We start from the raw sequence: 23,846 nt of genomic DNA on the forward strand, positions 1-23,846 counted from the left end.
CTGCAATCAAAAAAAAACATTTAATGACATTTTTTTATAAAAGCTTAAAAAAATAAGCTACACCCCTCCCCTCAAGCTTCTCTGACTCAAATTGAAAAAGCCACAAAGAATTGACCAGCCCCATTTTTTAAAATTAAAATTTTTTGGGCTTCACTTTTTTTTGAAAAAAACGTTTTCTTAAACTTCCGTTTACCTCCCTTTCTTTATATTTAAAATATATTATAATATTATTATTTTTTATAATATATTATCCCTCTCTTTTCCCCTCTCCCTTTTTCACACATACCACACACACACCCGCACAACACAAAAACAACACCACACCACGGAGAAGAGAAGGAGAAGAGAGAGAGAGAAATGGGGGAAAAAAAAAAAAGAAAGAGAGAATGAGAAAAAAAAAAAAAGGAAGAAGAGATGGGGAAGAGAAAGAAAAGAGGAGAAGAAAGAGAAAAAAGAGAAAGAAAGGGGGAAAAGAAAAAAAGAATGAGAGAGGAGAGGAGAGAGAGAGGGAGAGAGAAAAGGGGAAGAGAGAGAGAAGAAGAAGAAGAGAGACCGCTTTAAAAAGCCTACAATCTTACTCTGTTTCCCTCCCCCCCTTTTTTTAAATCAGATGCAGTCTCTCTCCTCCTCCCCTTCTCTCTCCTTTCTTTCTCTCTCTCTCTCTCTCTCTCTCTCTCCCCTCTCTCTCTTTTTTTTGTATTTTCGTGTTTTACCCCTTAATTATTTTCTTCTTTATATTTTTCTCTCTTACACCCTGCTTCACGTAGTTTCAAAGCGTACTTTAAAATTTTTAAAACTGTTATTTAATTTTGGGAATTTTTTGAAACCGTTTTTCCTCCATTAAATAAAATAAAACTCCCACTTTAAATTTATTTGATTTCATAATTTATAATTAAATTAAAGTCAAAAAACCCCTTGATATGTAACAATTTCCAGAAAATACCCGCATTTTTGGAGTTCTTTAAATTTTAAGGGCATCTTACATAATAATAAAAACTACAAAGAAAACAGTTAATTACTAAAAGATGTGTATGCACTTTAAATTAAAGTTGTATTAAAAGCTCATGAAAAATTTTTTTCTCTATCAAAATTTTAATCCCCTACAAAGGTTTATCTTTGAAAATTGAGTCAACGGACTAAACTTAAAAGTTATTATTGCAAATCCACTAAATGTTTTACGTTCCTATTTTAAAAAATTTCCAGCAATGAATGATCAAAATTTAAAAAATTGGGATCAAATTTTAGGCAAAAGATCCTTTTTCAGCTGGTTTGACCAATTGCCCACCCAATTTAACCCCAACCTTTCATTTATATTATGCATCAAAAATATTGTACTGCGATTTTTGCATCGCATACCGTACTTACTGGTAAAACCCAGTCCGTTTTATTTAAATGGTCGCCCACTTACCACTGAAGTTTGGAGTTCCTCAGGCTCGGACTGGGCCTTACTTTCGTCCTGTTTACAATCCACTTGGCGAGTCATTTCTGCCAGGGTGTGAATTCCCATATTATGCCTTTGATACCGTTGACAAATCCGCGAAAACCATCGGGCTTTGGGGTGCTGAACTGTTATTTAAATTTTGGGTTTCCCATGGTCACGCCCCCCCCCCCTACCTCCACCACAAGTTTTGAATAGTAAACCCTGTTTGGAAAAAAAATTTGAAATTACACCTCATGTTTATTTTTATCACTATTCTCAAAGACAGGAAATTCTCTTTTTCTTTTTTTTCCCAAATTCATAATTGAATACCGGGGAAAAACCCGGGTGTTTCATTTTTACAAAGCCCACGAAACCCGAAACCCATGGGAATGGCACATTGGGGGTGAAAACCCGAGATCGGGGAAATGTAGACCTTTAGATGAACCTGGGGTACGGGAGGATAATTAGAGGGGGAAAAGAACCCGGGCTATGGGAAGGGGGTTCAGATGGAAATGAACTAGGGACTAAGGAGATGGATACAAAAGGGGTTTTAAGCCGGGGCTATATGGGCCCAAAGAGGGACAGCAGTCGTAGTAAATCAGGGGCATGTTTGGGGGGCAGCCATAGGAAATGTGCCCCGAACTGCGTGAGATGTACACCCTGAACAATGAACCCGGAACAATAGACATGGACCAAAGGGGTGTCAAAACAAAAAGATAATACATGGACTGAAAAGCGGGCGTGAATGGGACCCCATTAAGGGTAAAACAAGGCTGAAATGAAAACACCCACTGAAGCGTGAATCTGACACTACCTGGGTTGAACACAATTGGGGATGAATCTAAATATGGGAAAGGAAACCAGTGTAAATGAACGGGGGCCTTGGAGGGGGATACCAAAGGGGGGGAATCTTAGGGGTGGGTGGTGGTCTCCTGGGGGGTGAAACCCGGAAAACCTATGGAAGGGGAACCAAGGGGGAAAGGGAAAACCCGACTATAGGTGGGGGACAAATGACACAGCACCCGGGCTAGAGAGGTGGACATCAATGGAGCGTGAAAATTTAAGGGTTAGGACATGATACCCCATGGGAAAATGTGCCCAGATTGAAATAAATAAGGGGTCAACTGGGGCTATGGAAGTGGACACTGCGAGAACCCAACTATGAATAGGAGGGGTTGCCCATTGGGGATGAACCTAGGGTTATGGGGAAATGGAACCAGTGAGAATGAACCGGGTCACGGGAGGTTTTGAAAAAAAGAATACCCCTTGGGTTCACTCTCCACAGTATCTACCCCTCGAAGTTTCCCGGTTCATATCCCATTGGTGGGGAAACCCCCTATATCCAGGGTTTAATATCCCGGTGCCCTCCCCCCCCCCCCCTAAGTCCGGCTTTAATATACACAAAATATAATTTTCCCATATCCCCAACCATTTTTCCCCCTGATATCTTCCTCCATATCCAAAATTCACTCCCCACTTTTTCCACTTCCGAGTCCCTGGTCCATTTTCCACTGCTTCTCACATCAAATAAATTCGGAAATTTTTTGAAATTTCGGGGGTTTGGAAAAAGAAGTAATCTTCTAGCTTCCTCCGAGGGGTGCCCAAAAATCCCATATACCCCTCCCTCTCAATGGTTTTCTCCTTCGTGGGCCCAAGGTTCATTCCCCATTGGTGCCCCCTCCTTTTGTGTCAAGTTCATTCCCTCGGGTGCCCCCTCCCATTTTAAATGGCTACAATACCCAATGGCATCCATCCCCAATAGTCCCGGGTTTAAATTTTTCCCCTTTGATATTTTCCTCCCATTATCCCAGGTTCCCCCTCCAACACTTCCACTTCCCATTACGAGGGTTTTTCGAAAAAAAAAAAATCCTGTAAAATCGGGACACACATGAAAACAAAAATAACTAAAGAAGGCTAAAGTGCCCTTTGTTGATTTTCCCTTTTGAACCTAATAAAGGTCGCTGCTTTTGTAAATTAAAGGGGGGAGGGCACTAGGGAGGGGCATGAAACAAAAATAAATCAAAAAAAAAATAGACTTGAAAGACCCCCCTTTGGGTAACATAAATAGTAATTTATCTATGATATAAAAAATGGCTGTTGTGTGTTTGTGCCTCGAGCGATCTCTGTGGTTCCCTTCCAACCTGCTTAATCCGTTGGGCTCGGTAATCCGGAAGCATTGCTCACTAAATAAACCGCAAAAAATTTTGATATTTTCTAATACACCTCTCAAGCCCACCGTCCCCCATTAAATATCACACTGCCAGCCCAAATTTTTAACCCCGTGATTTTTCTCTTTTGGACACATTTCCGTAAAACCCTTTCAACGACTCCACTTTTGGGGAAAACCCCTCAATTCGTAAAAGGTCGGGATGCGACAAGTCCGGAACGGATTTACCCCCCCGTAATTTCGCATTCCCCCCCCTATACTTAACCAATTTCTCGGAAATTAGGGTATAGCTTCTCATCCGTGGCTTTATGGATTTAAAGGGCCCAAATTTGCTTTCGCTACCATTAGGTCATGTTTAGGGCGGATACATTGATTAACAAGTTTGTATTTCATCTATCACTTTATTTCAACTCCCCCCCCCTCCCCCCCCCCCCCCCCCCTTTTTTTCCCCCCCGGGCACTTTTTTTCTTCCAGACATAGAATGTTTCATCTTCCTAATCCGAGTCCCCATTCTTTTTTTTTGTACGGTCCGTAATTCCATTTCTTACTGTCGTTTCCCCGAAAGGTTTAAAGTTCTACAGTTCTAAAACGATTATTACCATAAATCGTGATAACGCAAATGATGCTTCTCCTCAAGAGTAAAGATATTTCTTTGCGACAGGGGCTTGGGGAACCCGAAAAACCGAAAAACAATCCTGTTCCCCCTTATTCTCCTCTTACGAACTTTCCCGAATCTTCTCCGTGCTTGTTTTCCACTAATCGTACGACTTACGTACCAAATTGATTATCCAATATCGAGTATTTCCCTGTCGTACAACCTATTGCGGTTACTAGCCCCACTTTGACTTAAAACCCCTTCAGGGTCCCGTCCACGAAAAGTTAATGTCCTGACTCCCCCCCCAAAAACCCTTCACCCCTCTTCTGACATTTAAAAAAACTCAATTTCACCTCCCTTTCACACCTTTCAAAATGACTCCAACAGCGTCATAAATATCTCTTTTATTTTTTAAAAAATAGACTTTTGGGAAAAGGGTAATTCATCATACCACAAAATCCCTATGCCCCCATCCGCGTAAAAGCATCCGATTGCTGCCTTTCTTAAGGGTACCGATCATTTACTTTGATGAAAAGGTCAATTAAAGTGCTTAGAAGGAAAACTTTTGGGTTTAATTTTACTATGAAAACCCCTTACACACGAGTCTGGAAGAAATTTGTTCTTTTAAAATGCTTTTTTCAAAATCACTCTCAATTCAGCATCTACAACTTGATATAAAATGTCTTTCCCTCAAAAGATTCTAATGTAGCCATCCATTTCACAATTTTTCTTCACTTCGAAATTGGGGGTGGCGGCTGATTTTCTAAAAAAACTTGATGCCTACATCTCATTAGCACATTCCACAACCTCCCTCACTCTGCAACGCCGACTATCCTATTAAAAATCCAAACCCAACACAATCGTTTCTTTTTATTTAATGTGTAAACCCATTTTTTCCCCCCAAAATTTACGTTTTTTTGGGCTGACAACACTGCGAGAACGATTTCACCAAACGTCTTCAGAATTTTCCGAATTCATTATGAAATGATTTTTGATCACAAAATGTCTTCAGACACGTATTCTTGAAAAACGCTATTTAAAAAAAAGGGCCCTTAAAACTTCTTTGTTTTACAAAGCAAAAATAAACTCACTGACACAAAGAGGGCCGGTTTTTTTATTTTTTAAAGCCAAAAATCAAACCTAACCTCAAAACGAAATCAAAATTTAAAAAAAAAAAAAACGGTGTAATCCCTGACTAGGGGGAAAAATACGAATAACTAAAAAACCCCTGATGGACTCAAAAAATAGAAACTGATCAAAAATTCAAAAAATTCTTCATAAAATCAAAATAATCTACATAAATTCTTATTCCATTTTTTTCATTTTTTTTCTGGTCCCGAAACCCTTAAACTTTTAAAGGGATTTGCAAATGCCCCCCATACAGAAAAAGACCTTTCACATCCCCACGTACACACAAAGACACCGCACACGTACACCACAACAATAAAGCACAAAAGGGCTCGTTTATATCTTCAAACGACAGCACACAGTTATCATCGTTTTCGTTGGTCCCACGCTGGCCTTTTCCCTTTCCCATTTGGGATTTTTTAATTTTTGGCGACGGGCTATAAAAAATCGATCCCCCCTTTAGACTGAATGTCTGGGGAGAAATTGGACGTCGTAAACAAATCTGCTTTAGGGGGTTTAAAATATAAAAAAATTTGGGTAAAATTTAGTATATTACTGGGAGAAAAAAAAAGTTTGAAAAAAAAAAAACAAAAATAAAAAAAAAAAAAACAAAACAAAAAACAAAAAAACAACAACAACAAATGAGAAATAAATTTTTATCATTTTCTTTTTAGTTCTCTTTTTTGAACCCACTACGACATAAAACCCAATTTAAAGGGTAGGGGGTTAAAAACTGTAAAGAATTTGGGGATTAAAATAAATAAAAATCAATGAATTGGAGATCTTGGATGTATTTGAGTACGGGCAGACCTTTTTCTCAGGGTTACCGACACTTTCTCCGTCATAATGCTACTCACTGCATTTTATTTGCAAAACAAAGGGGGGGAAACTTTCCCAGTATCTCCTTAAAACAGCATCTTCGGTAGCTAGCATCAAGCACGGTTCCTAACACATGCGCCTTTTCTCTAAGCTGCCCCGCTACAACCACAAAAATATAACCACGTTTAGGTCCCCCAAAATTTGCCTAATATTATAAAAGACGCTAATAAATTTGAAGGTCACAAAAGCGAATTTCTAAATTGTGAATTTTATTGTCATCCCCAACCCAGAATTATTAAATAAAACCCCAAGCAATCTTGTTCTTTCTCTTTTCCCCAAATGGCTCAAGACGGGTTCTAAATTTTTGCGCCCACACCTAAACAATATTATTTTTAAAGGGGGAAATTTTCCCATGTGAGTAATGTGGGAAATTTTTGTTTACAATTTAAATTTTTTTTTTAAAATTTTAAAATAGGTGATTAAAAAAAAAATAGTAATAGTTAACTGAAAAAAATAGTTCTTTCCAGCTGTAAATAACCGCCAATCATCAAACGTGGAATCTATAATCCATGTAATGTATATTATAAACAAATTTTTTATTAAATTTATCTATATTAACCTTTAAAATGTCTACTTTTCCCAATTTGTACTTCACCCTACTGCAAAATTTAAATATTATGAAATTATAAAATGTATTATTTTCTTTAAAATTCTCTCAATTCCCTACTTTGTTCCACCCACTCCATTAACCCAATATAAAAACTTTTATTAATTCATAAGGTACATTAGAAATGCGTAAGGTTTGTTATTTGGAATCCTTTCAACACGCTCTAACAGAAAATTCGAACTATTGCGACGAATAAAAGTTTTGCCCCTGTTATCCACAAATGGGATACCAAATGTAGATCTGATCCCCGAAGATCAACTTATCAATCAACTAATAGAGGCCTTCATCTCCCAACCCATCTATCATATGGGGCCATATGGAAAAACAGTAAGAATGGGGGGAACAAACCCAACATCCGCGATTCAATTACGTAGAAGATTTGCCCGCCAGCAGTGGACGAACTTTAAGACCGATCGCAAAAATACCAATTAAAAGATTTTACCGTCGGGGTGACAGGCGCGCTTTCCGTTTCTCGCGAGACAATTCAATACAAAATGGAGCCTGCTTTCATTTAGAAGATAAAAAAAAGGGTTTGGAATAAATTGTTTTGATTTTTTAAAAATAAATATGTTGTAAAATGCGATTTGAGTCCCCATTTTATTTGCGGGCGGGAAATCATTGACTTTTTTTCTTTTTTTGGTAATATTGAAAACTTACGACTTTGGTGATGAAATATGACTTCTGACAATTATTGTAAAATTCAAAAAATATTTTGAATAATTTAAAATCCCCTTTTTGAGGGCCGATTTTGTCATTCGTGGGATTAATTTCATGTAATAGAGAGATTGGAACTTCAGAGTTATTTTTTTCCTGTGCAAATTATTTTTTTGATTTTTTTGCACTGAGAACAAAGATTGGGAAAAAATTGTTCCCCTCTTTACCACCACCTCCTCTATTTTTGTAGAATTGTGGTCAAGTGTCAAGAAAAAGGTGTCTAACCGGGCCCTCCAAAACAAAAACGACTACCACAAGGTATTACCTACTGTTATGCAAAAAAATTTTAACACCTTTTGTAAGAAAAGGGCTAGGCCTAATAATAAATCTAAAAAAAAAAAAAAATTTGTGGGGAATTTGAAAGCCCAAGTGCTGAAAAATTCTTTAAAAAAAAAGAAACTTGATCTTTATTTCAGAAAGATTAGTTCAAAACAAATGTTTTACGAAAACATTTGAATTAAAAGAATTCTTTTTTTTTATTTTAAGTTTTAAGTAACTTTTTAAAAATTTTATCGACCGGTTTTTTTTATATTTTTAAATTTTTGTTTTATACAATGAGCAAGATGGGGGGAAAAATTTGTTTTTTTAAAAATTAAAAAAATGGTATTTGGCCTTTTTCTACAGCCTGCCGGGGTAATTTTTATAAGGGGGGAAACTTCAGCACCCTCGTCATTTTCCCCCGAAAAGACGCATAGTAAATAACGGGGTTTTAAACATCGGAGCAATGGGGGGACCCCTTATGAAATACTTCCCGACGGCATAAAAGTTTTCCCCGGGAAAAAAAAAATTTTTAATCTTATCTGTTTTGACTTTTATACATTCCATCACTGACCTTAAAAAAATTTTGTAAGCACGAAAAAAAAATACCTTTTTTTTTTGTTTAAACCAAAACTGCGGGGTTTCTGGGGGGACGGACATCACTATTGCCAAATTAAAGGGGTGTCAAAAAAAAATAACAAACAGCTGATGACGTCCATTTTTTTGTTCCATTTTCTTTGCCCCCCAATAAAAAACTGTCGCTATGGGTTAGTGGATGACACTCGCTTTGGATCGGAAGGTTGAACCCGCTGGGGGATAGTTCAGCCTTGGGGAAAGCCCTTTTTCCAACCCTCACCTTCCCTTTGGGGTTTTTAAAAGAATACCTGCCTTAACAGCGTTGCTCTGCCCCAATAAAGATTTTTAAATCCCCCTATAAGGGTCTTTCCCCCTCCACATGTTAACTTTCTGTTCCGGGCCCCCCTTGTAAAGCCTTTGACCGTTTAGGGGTTTGCGCATATAAAAGCTAAAATTTTTTAAAAATTATAAACGCATACACTCATAGAAGTGCGTACCCGGGTTTTGTTCTTTAATAATTGTGGCAAAAAAGACAATATTTTCTTCTTTAAGTCATTATTAAATTTTTGTAGACAAAAAAAAAGTTTTCTCTGAACGTAAAATGATTTAACATGTTGGTTGAGCTTTTTAAATGTTTTTTTTTTTTAGCGCAATATCCCAAACTTCAAAGCGTTTTAAAAAAGGCCCTCCCAAAGCAAACTTATAAATTAAAACGGAATATGACGGGACGCCCTTTACCGAATTTTTTTATTTTTCCGACAGGACAACGCAATTAACGGCCAGGTACTCATTTTACAGCTGGTAGGGGGAAAGGTTGGGGTAAAAGCCTTTTAAAGGACTCAAAAAACGCATCGGGGGTCAAACCCCGGGGCCTTTTCCACCCCAAAAGGGGGTTAACCCCCCGACCCATATCTTTGGGGAACCCCTTTCTCCTCATTTTATTTTACCTTCAAAGTAAGTCACTTCCTTGGGAAGACCAGGGTATTTAAAAAAAAAAAAAAAAAAAAAAAAAAATGGCTCTAAAACTATGGGAACAATGGGGACGCCCTTATAAATTTTTTTCCCCCCACGAGCTAAAAGGTGACTATCCAGTGAAAAAAACAAAACCATTTTTGATTTTTTAACATTTGATCACAAACAATAAAAGGGGTTAGCCACATGAAGACTAAAAGTACAGTTTTTTTTGGGGTTTCGAACCCATGGCCCCTTTTGGGGGGCGACTTGACCCCCAGTTTTTAAAACCAAATTGTGCGAAACTGGGCATAAAAATTCTTCAAAAGCTTTAACGTGACTAAAACATATTGACGCAAAATATTAAATTAAGATAAGCCACAAAAAACCGATGACGGCCAAATATTCGGGGTGGTCAAGATGGAACCCCGTAATAAAATCCAATCATTTGGGGAAGCGCATTCGTTTGAAACCAAAAAATATGTATACTTACCCAAACCCCCCTCGGGGACGAGGGGATGAAGAGGCTAGTCTGGGTTTCCCCCCCCCCCCCCCCCATCTCTTTTATCGGCACGTTTTTGTTACTCCCAATGGCCATTTGACGTACATTTTTCTACCAGGCCCCGACGGAATAGATTTGAAGGGATGGAGTGGGTCACCCAAACCGGACAAATAATTTGGAGAAGTTCATTTAGTTTAAAAGTATGTTAATTTTCCGCTGGGGCGGGGGCACGTACTTCCTTTTTTTCCCTTTAAATAATGTGATGTTGTATTTTTTGTGTGTGTCTTGGTGTTGCGTGTGTTATTATTAATGCACCCCAAAAAAAAAACCAAATACGATTAAAAATAGTCTCGGGGGTTTACTCTCCAGGGGGCCACCCCCCCTAGTCCGGTTCGCCCCCAAAGGTACCCCCACCTGCCTATGTCTCGGGGTTTAACCCCCCAAATTTTGTCCACATTCCATTTCCGAGTTCTCCCCTAAAGGTATCCGTCCCCCATAGCCCCGGTTTTTTCCCCGGGTGCCCACCTCACATAGCCCAACCACTCCCTACTAGAGCGAGTAAAAAAAAGAAAGTTTTATGCTCAAGTATTTCGCCGGAAACAATATAGGGAAAATTTTAAGGAAATTTGATTTGAAATGATACTCAGAAATAACCAAAAACGGGGTGAAAAAAAAAACGCTTTCCTAAAAATTTCAAATAATTATTCGGTTCTGGCGGGGAAAAACCAAAAGTGGTAATATCCTTGTGTCGAGCGGAAAATTCAGTACTTTTAAATCATCGGCCCCCAACACCAAAAAATTTCCCAACTCGATGCCAAGAAAAGTGGGAATTCCCAAAATAGCACTTAATGAGTTTGGTGGCTTTTTGTTTTTAAAAATTAAAATACTTAAAAAATTCACTTTGATAATAATAAAACATTGTACCCCATAACCTTTTATCTATTTAGACGGGGTTTTTTAGCTGTTTAAAATTGATATAAGTCAAACCCAATCCCCAAGAAGGGTTTTAAGAAAGACCGATGACTAAGCGTGCTCGAGACTTTTTTGAGTCTCGAGACTCAAAAAAGCATCGAACCAAAAAAAACCGAGCTTCGCTGGAATCACCCCGAGAAGGGGGGGAACAATGCGATGTAACTTGTTAGTAAAGCGTGCGTCGCTCGGCAGTTTAGTCTGGAAACCCGGGGCTCGGGATCAATACGAAAACATGGGGGCCAAGTTTTCGGACGGAAAAGCACGAGAACTAGTGGGGCGGGAATTTCAGTCGTCGAGACCTTTTCTCAAAAACCCAAAGCATCGTTGCCTTTTTGGGGCCCCGGGGTCCCCCCCAATACTCCCCTCTAAAAACCCCAAATGACGCTGGTCATGGTCCCCTGTGTTGTTGTGGCTTTGCATCACCATCCATTATTGGTCTTGTTTATGATTCGGTTTGTTTTAACGAGGGCCACTAATTTTATTTTTTACCCATTCCGGATTGTGTAGTCTGTGTAGTGTTTTTGTGACACAAGAATTAATGATAGCAAAAAAATTTACTCATTCCGCCCCCAACTCTCTCCATCTTTCCCCTTTCCCCCCTTCTTTTCTCCCCCTTTGGGGTTACTTTCTTTATCATCATCAATCTTCTTTTATCTATCATTTTTGGACCCCTCCTCTCTCTCCCCTTTTTCTCTCCTCCTCTCTCTCTCTCTCTCTCTCTTGAAACATCGATGTAGACTGACTCCAATATTGGGTAAATAACACAAACACTCACACCAAAACACATTATATATCTATCTATCTATCTATCTATCTATCTTTATTATCATCTATTATTATCTATACTACTTCATCTTTTAAAATTAATATATATAAAAATTAAGCCTGTGAGGAGTCGGGTTTTAAAACCGCATTCAGGCGGCCCGATTTTTGGGCTTTTTTGTTTTCATTTTTTCTCTTGGTTTGTGTTAAAAATTTTATAATATTTTTCAGATTTTTACACTCGTCCTTCCCCCCTAACACTCTACACATTACTAGATTAGCCAGTAATGCCAATTTATTGCGGGGGGGCAAAAGTGGCGCAGTCTCAAAGGGGTTTTTATGTGGGTTGAACTAATGGGAACTTGAATTTACAAGCTTTTATAAATTTTGGGGTTTTTTTAAACTTTCTTTAAAAGGGGGGAGGTTTTTGCCTTTAAAAAAAAACTGGAAGTTGTTTTTTTTTTATTTCATTTTTAATTCACTATAGGTGTCGTTCATCCCCAAATTTTCCGTTTTAAAGAGGGGTAAACCGGGGAATTTGAAAAGGGGAAAAGGAAGCCCTGCGAGCTGCCTTTGACACGCCGCATTGAGTAAACCATCGACTTAAAGAAAAAAAAAATAATTTAAAAAAGACGTAACATAGATACCCCCCAATTAATGTTTAGCAAATTTTGGGGACATTCCGGGGGCAAAACTTTATCACATACTTATTTTTTCTTGTGAGAAACCTACATTTACGTAAACCCCCCTTTTTCCCCACTCTCCCTCTCACTCTATTTGTTTTTTTTTTTTAATGTCTTCCCCCCAAACTACTGTCCACTTGGTTTTCACATCAGCAGAGCATGATGACAATGCCTCCCTGCCATTTGAAAATCGTGGAAAACCAAGGGGAATGATTGAAAGAATCTTTTCAAGATTTCCTTTAAAATACCCCAATGGGTTTCCCCCAAATTTTTGAAAGGAAAGCTATCATGGATCTTGTCGACATCGTCTTCTAACGCAATTTGAAATTTTTTTTTTCCATACAAAGTTGTTTTAACTTGTGAAAAGAAAATTTTAAAATTGAATAATATGGCTAAAAGTGAAAATAAAAGGGAAGAAAAAAATTTTCTTATTTTAGTTGTCTATTTTGGGAAAAAAACAAGAATTTTTAGCGTTTCGAAAAAGTTTGACTAGTTGATTCAAAATGGTATTAGTTGAGATGGCCCCTATTATTAAAAATTTTAATTTTCAGCTTAATATCTAATTAAAAAAGAAAAACAGGTCGGTTGTTGTCGTTATTTTGGTCGAACAGAGATATTACCCGGGGACAGAGTGGCTCAGCGGTCTTTTTTTTTCGTCCGGGAAAAATACCGAGTTCAAAAATCCCCGTACTTTTGTGGCCTGAAGCAGGCCACCTCACCCTACCCCAAATTTTGGGGCTGCCTTCAACTGCCCCTGATTTTTTCCCTCTTCCCTTGGAATAGCAATTTTCCCTTGGGGGCGTTTTACAAGGCGGGTTTTAAAAAAAAATCAACGTATTTGATCTATGAGATCGACGCGATCTACAATTTAAAGAGAAAATGAAAGCCAGCTTTTTTTCTTTGATGCTTGACTTTAACCTGTTTTCTAATAATTAAAAGAAAGAAAAAACACATCACTCGGTTTTTGTTATTGTTTTGGACCGCCATTTGATGATTATTTCTTTAGATTATCAAGGACTTTCTCCGTTCATGTTAATTTTTTTTGGGAATTACACCGGCGGGGGCGTGTTTTTTTTATCTAAATCAAAGCATCAATACTTTCCAAAAATTTCTCTTTTTTTCCAATCTCTTCTTTAAAAGATTGTATAGAAAAGGGAAAAAAGTCGCTTCACTCACTCTTGTTTTTTATTTTGGCCCGGTTGAGCGTTAGTTTCACTTAAAATTGGCTTCTTTAAAAAACTACTCACAATCCGCCCAAATAAGGGTACCAAAAAACAAAACATGTTAACCTTTAAGTTATTGTCATTTTATATAAAATTAAATTTTAGTAATACAATCACAACAGGTGCCTAAAAATAACAATTAAAAATGAATAACCAAATTTTTTTTCTATAAATCAATTGTTGGCTAAAAAAAAAGGAATTTGTACAACTGCTCGGGCAAACATGTTGGGGTTTAAATTGTTTTCGTCACTGGTCTTTGTTATTGTTTTTTGCCATCCGGGGGTTTTGGTAATTTCATGAAACGGTTTCCAGTTAGTAAACGTTCTTGGTTACAATTTTTTTGTGTGTTGATTCGTTTACTTCCCGGGTGGCAAGTTTTTAGTTTCTTGCCAAGCGCATATATATAAAATGAAATCAAACCCTTTCTGATCGTTGTTATTTTTTTTATCCTCAGATGGGTGATCAGTTATCAACGATTTTCTCGATCATAAAATTAGAAACGTTTAAAATTACATATTCTCGGGGTTGGGGTTTTTTATTAACCGTAACATTGGGTTTTTTACTGAACACATACCACGATGAGCCCCCGTGTAGTTTAAAAGTCAACCAATACTCCCCTTGTTTACACATACACTGCCCCAAGGGTGGTTTTCAAAGTGCCCCCATTTTCATCTACTTTGGGGAGCAGAGGTGCCCGATATTTTTAAAAAAACCCCCAAAAAATAGTTCATTTTATGAATGGGGCATTTCAATTAAAACAAAGAACAAAAATTTGGTAAAAGTAGTTTTCGATATCGGGTTTACCCATTAATTTTAGAGGGGTATTCAAAAAATTTGGAAAAGAAAGGTTTTTTTTTTGTGTTAAATCCATCTTTTATTTCATGCGGTTTCTGATGTTGCTTTTTTTCCGGGGTTGCCCCCACCTATCTCTCAAATTGAAAACGGAGGCTGCTGAAGCCGGTATCGGAAAATAAAAATTAAAGGGTAAAAAAAGGAAAAAATACGTTTGGGAACAAAACGGGCAATGGGGTTTCGGGACAAACCCTTCGTCAACAAAACAATAACAAATTAACGGGAAAAAAAAAAAATAAAAGCAAAAACTGAATGTCTGACTCAAAAGGGGGTTGGAGTATGAAAGGGAAACGTTGCGTGGGGTGGGGGGGGGTAGGCTGTCCCGGGGGTTTTTTTGGGGTTATAAAGATTGCGTAAAAGGGAAAGGGGAAATCTAAAAAAATTTTTGGAAGATAAAACATAATAAATTTATATTGAAACGAGTAAAAAATTAAAAATTAAAGTAATAGAAAACAGTTTTGTGGGTGTTGTGTAGTAGTAGAGTAGTGATAGTTGGGTTTTTTTTGTTTTTGTTTTTTTTAAAGCCCCCAAATATATTTGGGTTCCCTTTCACTCAAATTTTGTTAAAGGTTTTTAAAAAACTTTTTTTTTAATTTTTTTTGGAAAATTTGGAAAAATAAAAAAAAATCGAAAAATTTTTTTAAAAACAGTTTAAATTTTCCCCTTTTCTAGGGCCATTTTAAATGTTTTTCCCAAAAAAAAAAAAACTTTTAAAAAAATAAAAAATTAAATTAAAATAAAATTTTATAATAAAATAATTTTTAAAAATATTAAAAAAAATAAAAAAATAAAATTTAAAAATTTAAAAAAATTAAAAAATTTTTATTAATATTATTTATTTTTATTTTTATTTTATTATTATTTTTTTTTATTATTATTTTATTTAAATTTTTATTATTTTTAAATTATTATTATTTTATTATTTTTTTATTTTTATTATTATTTTATTTTATTTTTATTTATTATTTTATTATTTAAAAATTTTTATTTTATATTCCAAATTTAAAAAATGGGAAAAAGGGGGAATAAAAAAATTTTAAAAAACCCTATTCCCCCCCCCCTTTTTTCAATAATTGCTATAAATAATATTTTTTTTATTTTTTTTTTTTTTTAAAATAAAAATTTTTCTTTTAAAATTATTTTTTCAAAAATATTATAAATATAAAATTTTTAATTAAAAAAATAATTTATTAATAAAAAAAATTTTAAAAAATATATATAAAATATACTATTTAAATTTTTTTTTTTTCTATTATATACTATTTTCTTATAAAAAAACTTTATTTTTATTCTATTTTTTTATATTTTATATTTAAATTAAATTATTATTCATTATTTATTTTTTTTTTTTTTTTTTTTTTTATATTTTTTATAAACCCCCAAAAATACACTACCCACTACCCCCCCACCTAACTTTTTTCTACCCCAACCCCATTTTGAGTACAGACGATTCAAGTTATTTTGCATTTTATTTTATTTTTTTCCACGTTAATTTGTATATTGTTGTGTTGACGAAGGGTTTGTACCCGAAACGTCCATTGTCTGTTTTGTTCCCAAACGTAGCTTCTCCATTTTCACTCGTTAATTTGTATTTTCACGATCACCGGCTTCAGGCAGCCCTACCGTTTTCTACATTATCGAGAGATATGGTCGGCTCTAACCAGGACAAAATTGCAACAATCAGAAAGCCGACACTGAACTAATAAGACTGGATCAACACACAGACACAAACCTGTACTTGTTCTCATTTGTGACATATCGTCTCAATTCAGTGTGGTAAACCCGATATCGATAACTAGCTTTTATGTCCAAATTGTGTTCTTTGATTTGAATTGAAATGCCTCATTCTATAAAATGAATCTAGTTTTTTGGGGGTTTTTTTAACTATCCGGGCAGCCTCTGTGCTGCAATTGTAGCATGTATAATAGACACTTTGATAACCACGCCTCTCGGACAGTCGTCATGATGTAAACAATGGCAGTGATTGGTTGACATTCAAACTACACAGGATCTACTATCGATGGTATGTGTCTCAGTAAAATACCCAATGTTCTACGGCTTAATCAAAAGAACCAACACAGAGAACTATGTGTAATTTCAAACGTTTCTAATATTATGATCGAGAAAATCGTGTGATAACTGATCACCCATCTGACGGTATAAAAATAATAACAACGATCAGAAAGAGGTTGATTTCATTTTTTATATAGTATGCGCTTGGCTAAGAAGCTCACAACATTGCCATCCGGAAGTATAACGAATCAACACACAAAACTATGTGTAACCAAGAACGTTTACTATAGTCTGGTTAATACAGTTTCATGAGAATTACTCATAAACCCGGATGGCAAAAAACAATAACAAAGACCTGAGTGACGTCAACTACAGTTTATAACCAACTATGTTTGTCCGAGCACGTGTGTCACAAATTCCATGTTTTGATTAGCCAACATATCTGATTTATAGAAAGAAATAATTTGACGTTATTCAGCTGTTAATTGTTATTTTTAGGCAGCCTGTTAGTGATTAGTAGTTACTAAAATTTAATTATATAAATATGACAATTAACATTAAAGGTTACACACTGTTTTGTGTGTTGGTATGCTTACTTTGACTGGCGGATGTTGTGAGTAGTTTTCTTAGACGCATAGCATCAATATTTAAGTGAGAACTAATCGCTCAACTCGTGGTCCAAAATCAATAACAAAGAGCTGAGTGAAGTCGACTTTGTTCCTTCTATACAATCTATTGTAGAAGAAGAGAGTGGACAAAATGAGTAGAATTCTTGGAAATGTATTGATGCTTTGAGTTTAGATAAAATAATCACAGCACCCGTCAGCCGGATGTAATGTACCAATAAAATATAACATGAACGGAGAAAGTCCGATAGATATAATCTAATGAGAAGTAATCATCAAAATGGCTGTCTCATAACAATAACAAAGACCTGAGTGATGTGTTTTTTCTTTCTTCTATAGTTATGTTTGTAATCAGTGTTAAATGTCAACGCATCAAAGCATAATGCTGTGCTTTCACTTTCTCTTTATAATAGTGTAGATCGTCGTCGATCTCATAGATCAAATACGTTTGATTTACTATTTTAACACAGCCATTGTAAAATCGACCCATAGGGCAAATTGTTCTATTCCAAGGGAAGACTGGGATAACTCAGGCGTCAGTTGAAGTGCAGCGCCACAAATTGAGCTAGGGTGAGGTGGCCTGCTTCAGGCCACACAGCTCAGCGGCGGACGATCGAACTCGGTATCTTTCAGGTACGAAGCAAAAATCGTACCGCTGAGCCACTCTGTCCCCTGGTAATATCTCTGTATCGACACACACATACACAGACAGACAGACCGACCTGCTTTTTCTTTTATTAATATAGATATCTTAAGCTGAAAAGTTCAATCTATGTAATAATATGTCCATCTCAACATAATACCATTTTGAATCAACTAGTCACACATTTCGAAACGCTAAAATGTCTATAGTTTCTTCCACAAAATAGACAACATAATAATAAGATAATTTTATTCTTCTCCGTTTTATTTTCACTTTTTAGCCATATTCATTCAAGTTCTATTTATCTTTTCACAAGTTAAAACAACTTTTGTATGGAAGAAAACGAATTCTATCTCATGCGTCTAGACAGACAGATGTCGACAAGATCCATGATAGCTTTCCTTTCGAATTTGGGAGGAAACCCATTGGGGGTACTTGAATAGAGAAATCTTGAAAACGAGTTACATTTCTAATCATTCTTGGTTACCATCGATTTTCGACAAGTGGCAGGGAGGCAACTCTGTCATCATGCTCTTGCTGATGTGAAACTCTAATGTGGACACGTGAGATCGGGGAAGACATTGAAAAAATAAAGAACAAATAGAGTGAGAGGGAGAGTGGGGAAGTAGTGGACGTTTACGTAAATGATAGGTTTCTCATCAGAGAAAAAATAAGTCATGTGATAAAGTTTCTGCCCGAGGAATGTCGCAGATTCGCTAACATTAATTGGGATGTATCTATGTTACGTCTTTTTTAAATGTATTTTTTTTTCTCTTAAGTCGATGGTTTACTCAATGCGGCAGTGTCAACAGACAGCTCAGCATGGGCTTCCTTCCTCCTTTGCAAATTCATCCTAGGTTGTGACCGATCTTCTAAAAACGGAATTATTTGGGGATGAATCGACACCCTATAAGTGAATTAAGAATTGAAATAATAAGAAAACTAACTTCCAGTTTTTTTTAAAGGCAATAATCCTCCACCGTTAAAGAAACGTTTAAAAAACCACAATTCTCATATATCGCTTGTAAATTCAAGTTCCAGCACTTAGTTCAACCCGACATAATACCGCTTTGAGACTGCGGGTCACACTTTATGCCCACCCTGCAATAAATTGTCATTTACTGTGCTAATCTAGTAATGTGTAGGAGTGATTAGGGAGCAAGGACGAGTGTAAAAATCTGAAAAGATATTATGAAACTGTTTAACACAAACCAGAGAGAAAGATATATGAAAACAAACCAGCCCAAAAAATCGGCCTGCCTGACTGCGGTTCGAACCTCAGATCTCCTCACGAGGACTTAATTTTATATATATATATATATATATAGATAGATAGATAGATAGATAGATAGATAGATAGATAGATAGATAGATAGATAGATAGATAGATAGATAGATAGATTATATATGTGTGTGTGTGTGTGTGAGTGTGTGTGTTATTTACCACAATATTGGAGTCAGTCTACATCGATGTTTCAAGAGAGAGAGAGAGAGAGAGAGAGAGAGAGAGAGAGGGAGAGAGAGAGAGAGAGGTCCATAAATGATAGATAAATAGATAGATTGATTGATCGATAGATAGATAAGTAGACCGAAAGGGAGAGAGAAAGAAGGGGGGTAGAGAGAAAGATGGAGAGAGTTAGAGAGCGGAATGAGTGAGAATTTGGTTGCTATCAATTATATTCTTGTGTCACGAAATCACTACACAGACTACACAATCCGGACATGGGGTAAAAAGATAAAATTAGTGTGCCGCTCGTTCAATCAAACCGAATCATAAACAAGACACGAATAAGTGGATGTGTGATGCAAAGCAGCACAACAACACACGGTACCATTGAGCGCACGCGTCATTAGGTTGTTTAGAGTAGGAGTATTAGGGGAGGGCATCCGGGTCACCAAAAGGTCAACGATGCTTTAGGTTTTGAGAAGTCAGGTCATCGACGACTGAGAACTTCCCGACCTCCACTTAGTTCTCGATGCTTTTCTCGTCTCGAGAATCTTGGTCGTCGATGCTTCTCGTATTGAGTCCCGAGTCCCGAGTCTCGAGACTATACTGCGCGAGCGACGCACGCGTTACTAACAATGTGTACTATCTGCATTGTTCACCCCTCTCTCGTCGGCGATGATTCCAGCGAAGCTCGAGACTTTTTTGCGTCTCGATGCTTTTTTGAGTCTCGAGACTCAAAAAAGTCTCGAGCATCGCTCTAGTCATCGGTGCTTTCATTCAATACCTAGTCATTGGTATTGGGTATTGACGTTATATCATATTTTAAACAGCTAACAAAACACAAACGTCGTAAATAGATCAAAATGGTTATAGGTATCAATGTTTTATTATTATACAAAGTGAATTTATTTAATGTATTTTAAGTTTTAATACAAAAAAGCCATCCAAAGCTCAGTTGAAGTGCTACTTCTCGGGAATTCCCGACTTTTCCTTGGTCATCGAGTTCGGGAAGTTTTGAGTGTTGGTGGCCGATGACTTGAGGTATCATCGAGACTTCCGCTCGACACTAAGGAGTATTACCAGCGTTGAGTTTTACCGACTCAGAACTCAGAATAATTATTTGAAAGATTTTAGGCAAAGCGTTTTTGTTTTTCTAGACCGTATTTTGGTTATTTCTGAGTATCTGTTTCAAATCAAATAGTTCCATTCAATATTCGCTATATTGCTTTCCGGCGAAATACTTCGAGCATCGAACTGTTCCTTTGTCTCACTACAGCTCTAGTAGGGAGTCGGGCTTGGGCTATGTGAGGTGGGCACCCGTGGGAAATGAACCTGGGACTATGGGAGACGGATACCATTGAGGAGAGAACTCAGGGAAATGGAATGTGGACACAATTGGGGATTGAACCAGAGACTATAGGACAGGTGGTGGGTACCATTTGGGACTGAACCAGAGACTATGGGAGGTGGGCACCAGTGGAGAGTGAACCCAGAGACTATGTTTAATCGTAATATTGAGTTGTTTATTTGATGCATTTAATAATACACACACGCACACACACACAGACACACACAAACACATACATACATACACATTATTCTCAAGATGACAACGGAAGTACGATGTCCCAGATCCGACGCGGAACAATTAACACTACGTCTAAACTAAACTGAACTCTCATCCACATATTATTATGTCGGTTTGCGGTGACCCACATCCATCCCTTCTAATCTATGTCCGTCGGGCCATGGGTAGAAAAACTGTACGTCTAAATGGGCCATTGGAGAGATAACGAAATCGTGCCGATCAACGAGATGTGGGGGGGGGGGGGGGGGGGAAGCCCAGATCTAGCCTCTTACATCACCTCTCGTCGCCGGATGGTGGATTTGGGTAACGTATACATAATTTGAAGGTTCTCAAACGATATGCAGCATTCCCTTCACAATGATTGGATTTTACTTACTGGTTCCAGTCTTGACCACCCATGAATATTTGGCCGTCATCGGTTTTTGTGGGCTTGAATCTTAATTTAATATTACAGCTGTCAACGTATGCTTTGAGTCATCGTTAAAGCTTTAGAAGATTGTCATGCCACAGTTTCGTCACAATTGGATTCAATAGTCTGATGTCATGTCGCCCAGCAACGGCGGCCATCGTGGTTCGAAACAAAGAAAATCTGTACTTTTTAGTCTTCATGCTGGCTAGATCCTTTTCATATGTCTTGTGATCAGAATGTGTAAAAGTCAAAAATGGTTTGTTTTTTTCATCTGGATAGTCTACGCTTTTATGCTCGTCGGAGAAATTTTCATAAGGGCGTCCGCCATTGTTCCGATAGTTTAGAGCCAGTTAGTAAGTTACCATGCGTCATTACGAAGGAAGTGACGTTACGACTGTTGAAGCGTATTACAAATAAAATGAGGAGTAGAGTTCCATAACGACTATGTGGTCTTGTGGTATGACACTCGCTTTCGGATCGGAAGGTCCAGGGTTCGAGCCTCGATCGGCGCTTAATTGAGTCCTTTGAAAAGGCTCTTTACTCGCATTCTCTCACCGTACTCAGCTGTAAAATGAGTACCTGGCCGTTAATAGCGTTGTCCTGTCGGGAAAAATAAAATGTAATATCGGCTAATGGGCGTCCCGTCATATATCTCGTTCTACATGTTATAATGTGTTGCTGTTGGTCAGGGAACCTTTGTAAAGCGCTTTGAGCATGTTTAGTGGATATTGCGCTAAATAAAATAAAACATTTCAAAAAGCTCAAGCTCAACATGTAAAGTCGATTTTCATCGTTCAGAGAAAACTTTTTTTTTTGTCATACGAATGATTTAATGAATGACTTAAAGAAGAAAATATTGTCTTCTTTGCCACATATTATTAAAGAACAAAACCCTGGGTACAGCACTTCTATTGAGTGTATGCGTTATATAATTTTTTAAAATTGAGCTTTTATATAGCGCAATATCCACTAAACAGGCTCAAAGTGCTTTACAAGGGGTCCCTGGCCAACAGCAACAGTTAACATGTAGGACGGGAAATGACGCCTTATAGGCGATATTACAATTCTTTATTCGGACAGAGACAACGCTGTTAATGGCTAGGTATTCATTTTACACCAGAGTAAGGTGAGAGGATGTGAGTAAAGAGCCTCTTCCAAGGACTGAACTATGCACCGAGCGAGGTTCGAACCTTCCGATCCGAAAGCGAGTGTCATACCACTAGACCACATAGCTGCACAGTCCCTTGATTAGTGGACAAAGAATAGATGGAACAAAATAATGGACGTCACTCAGCTGTTTGTTATTAGTTTTTAGACAGCCATTTTAATTGGATTCAATAGTCTGATGTCACGTCCGCCTAGCAACCAGCAGCTTGGTTCTAAACAAAGAAAATTGGTACTTTTTATTCTTCGTGCTTACTAGAACTTTTTCACAGGTCATGTGATCGGAATGTATAAAAGTCAAAACATGATAAGATTGATAATGTTTTTCTTCTCCGGATACACTTTTATGCTCGTCGGAGAAGTATTTCATAAGGGCGTCCGCCATTGCTCCGATAGTTTAGAACCAGTTACTAAGTTACTATGCGTCATTACGAGGGAAGTGACGTCACGACTGCTGAAGCCTATTACCACCTTGATGAATATATTAGCCAGGCATGGCTGATAGTAAAAAGGCCAAATTACCATCTTGTTACATTTGAAACAAACAAATTATATCACCCATCTTGTCTCATTGATATATAAACAACAATAAAAATATCAAGAAAACCGGTCGATAAAATTTTTAAAAAGTTACTTAAAACTTAAAATAAACAAAAGAATTCTTATTAATCAAATGTATTCGTAAAACAGTTAGTTTTGAACTAATCTTTCTGAAATAAAGATCAATGTTCTCATTTTTTTTAAAGCTAATTTCAGCACTGTGGCTTTCAAATTCCTCACAATTATTTTTTTTTTGTTTTTAGATTTTATCTATTAGGCCTAGACCTTCTTACAAAAGGTGTTACATTTTTTGCATAACAGTAGCGTAATACCTTGATGGCTAGTCGTGTCTTTGTTTTGGAGGGCCGGTTAGACAGCCTGTGCTTGGACACTTGACTCACAATTCTACAAAAATAGACGGAGGTGGTGGATCAAAGAGGGGAACAATTTTATTTACCAATCATTGTTCTCAGTGCAAAATAATACAAAGTAATAATTTCGCATCAGGAAAAAAATAACTCTGAAGTTCCAATCTCTCTATTACAATGAAATTAATACCACGAATGACAAAATCGGTCCCTCAATAAGGGAGTTATAAATTATTCATAATATTTTTTGAAGTTTACAATAATTGTCATCGAAGTCATATTTCATCACCAAAGTCGTAAGTTTGTCCAATATTTACCAAACAAAGTACAATGTCAATGATTTCCGCCCGCAAATAAAATGGGACTCAAATCGCAATTTCTACAACATATTTTATTTTTATAAAAATCAAATCACAATTATTCCTAACCGTTTTTATCTTCTAAAGTGAAAAGCAGGCTCCATTTTCGTATTGAATTGTCTCGACGAGAGAACGGAAAGCGCGCCTGTCACACCCGACGAGTGAAATCGTTAACTTGGTATTATATAGCGATCGGTCTTAAAGTTCGCTCCACTTGCTGGCTGGCAAATCTTCTACGTAATTGAATCGCGGATGTTGGGTTTGTTCCCCCATTGCTTACTGTCTTTCCATATGGCCATACTGATAGATGGGTTGGGAGATGAAGGCCTCTATTAGTTGATTAGATAAGTTAGATCTTCAGGTGATCAGATCATATCATTTGGTCATCCGATTTGTGGAT

The 23,846-nt window shown here is 37.0% G+C and overlaps 1 protein-coding gene across 1 annotated transcript in view; it reads left to right on the forward strand.

Annotated features, from left to right (window-relative positions):
- The window catches only part of LOC144965536 (acetylcholine receptor subunit alpha-type acr-16-like), a 259,447-nt gene that overhangs the window by 155,315 nt on the left and 80,286 nt on the right, over positions 1 to 23,846 (forward strand). The gene's annotated exons all lie outside the window — the stretch shown is intronic.

Source organism: Berghia stephanieae, chromosome 2 (genome assembly GCF_034508935.2).
Source record: "Berghia stephanieae isolate SIO BIC M18660-M18661 chromosome 2, UCSD_Bste_1.3, whole genome shotgun sequence".
Taxonomy (NCBI): domain Eukaryota; kingdom Metazoa; phylum Mollusca; class Gastropoda; order Nudibranchia; family Aeolidiidae; genus Berghia; species Berghia stephanieae.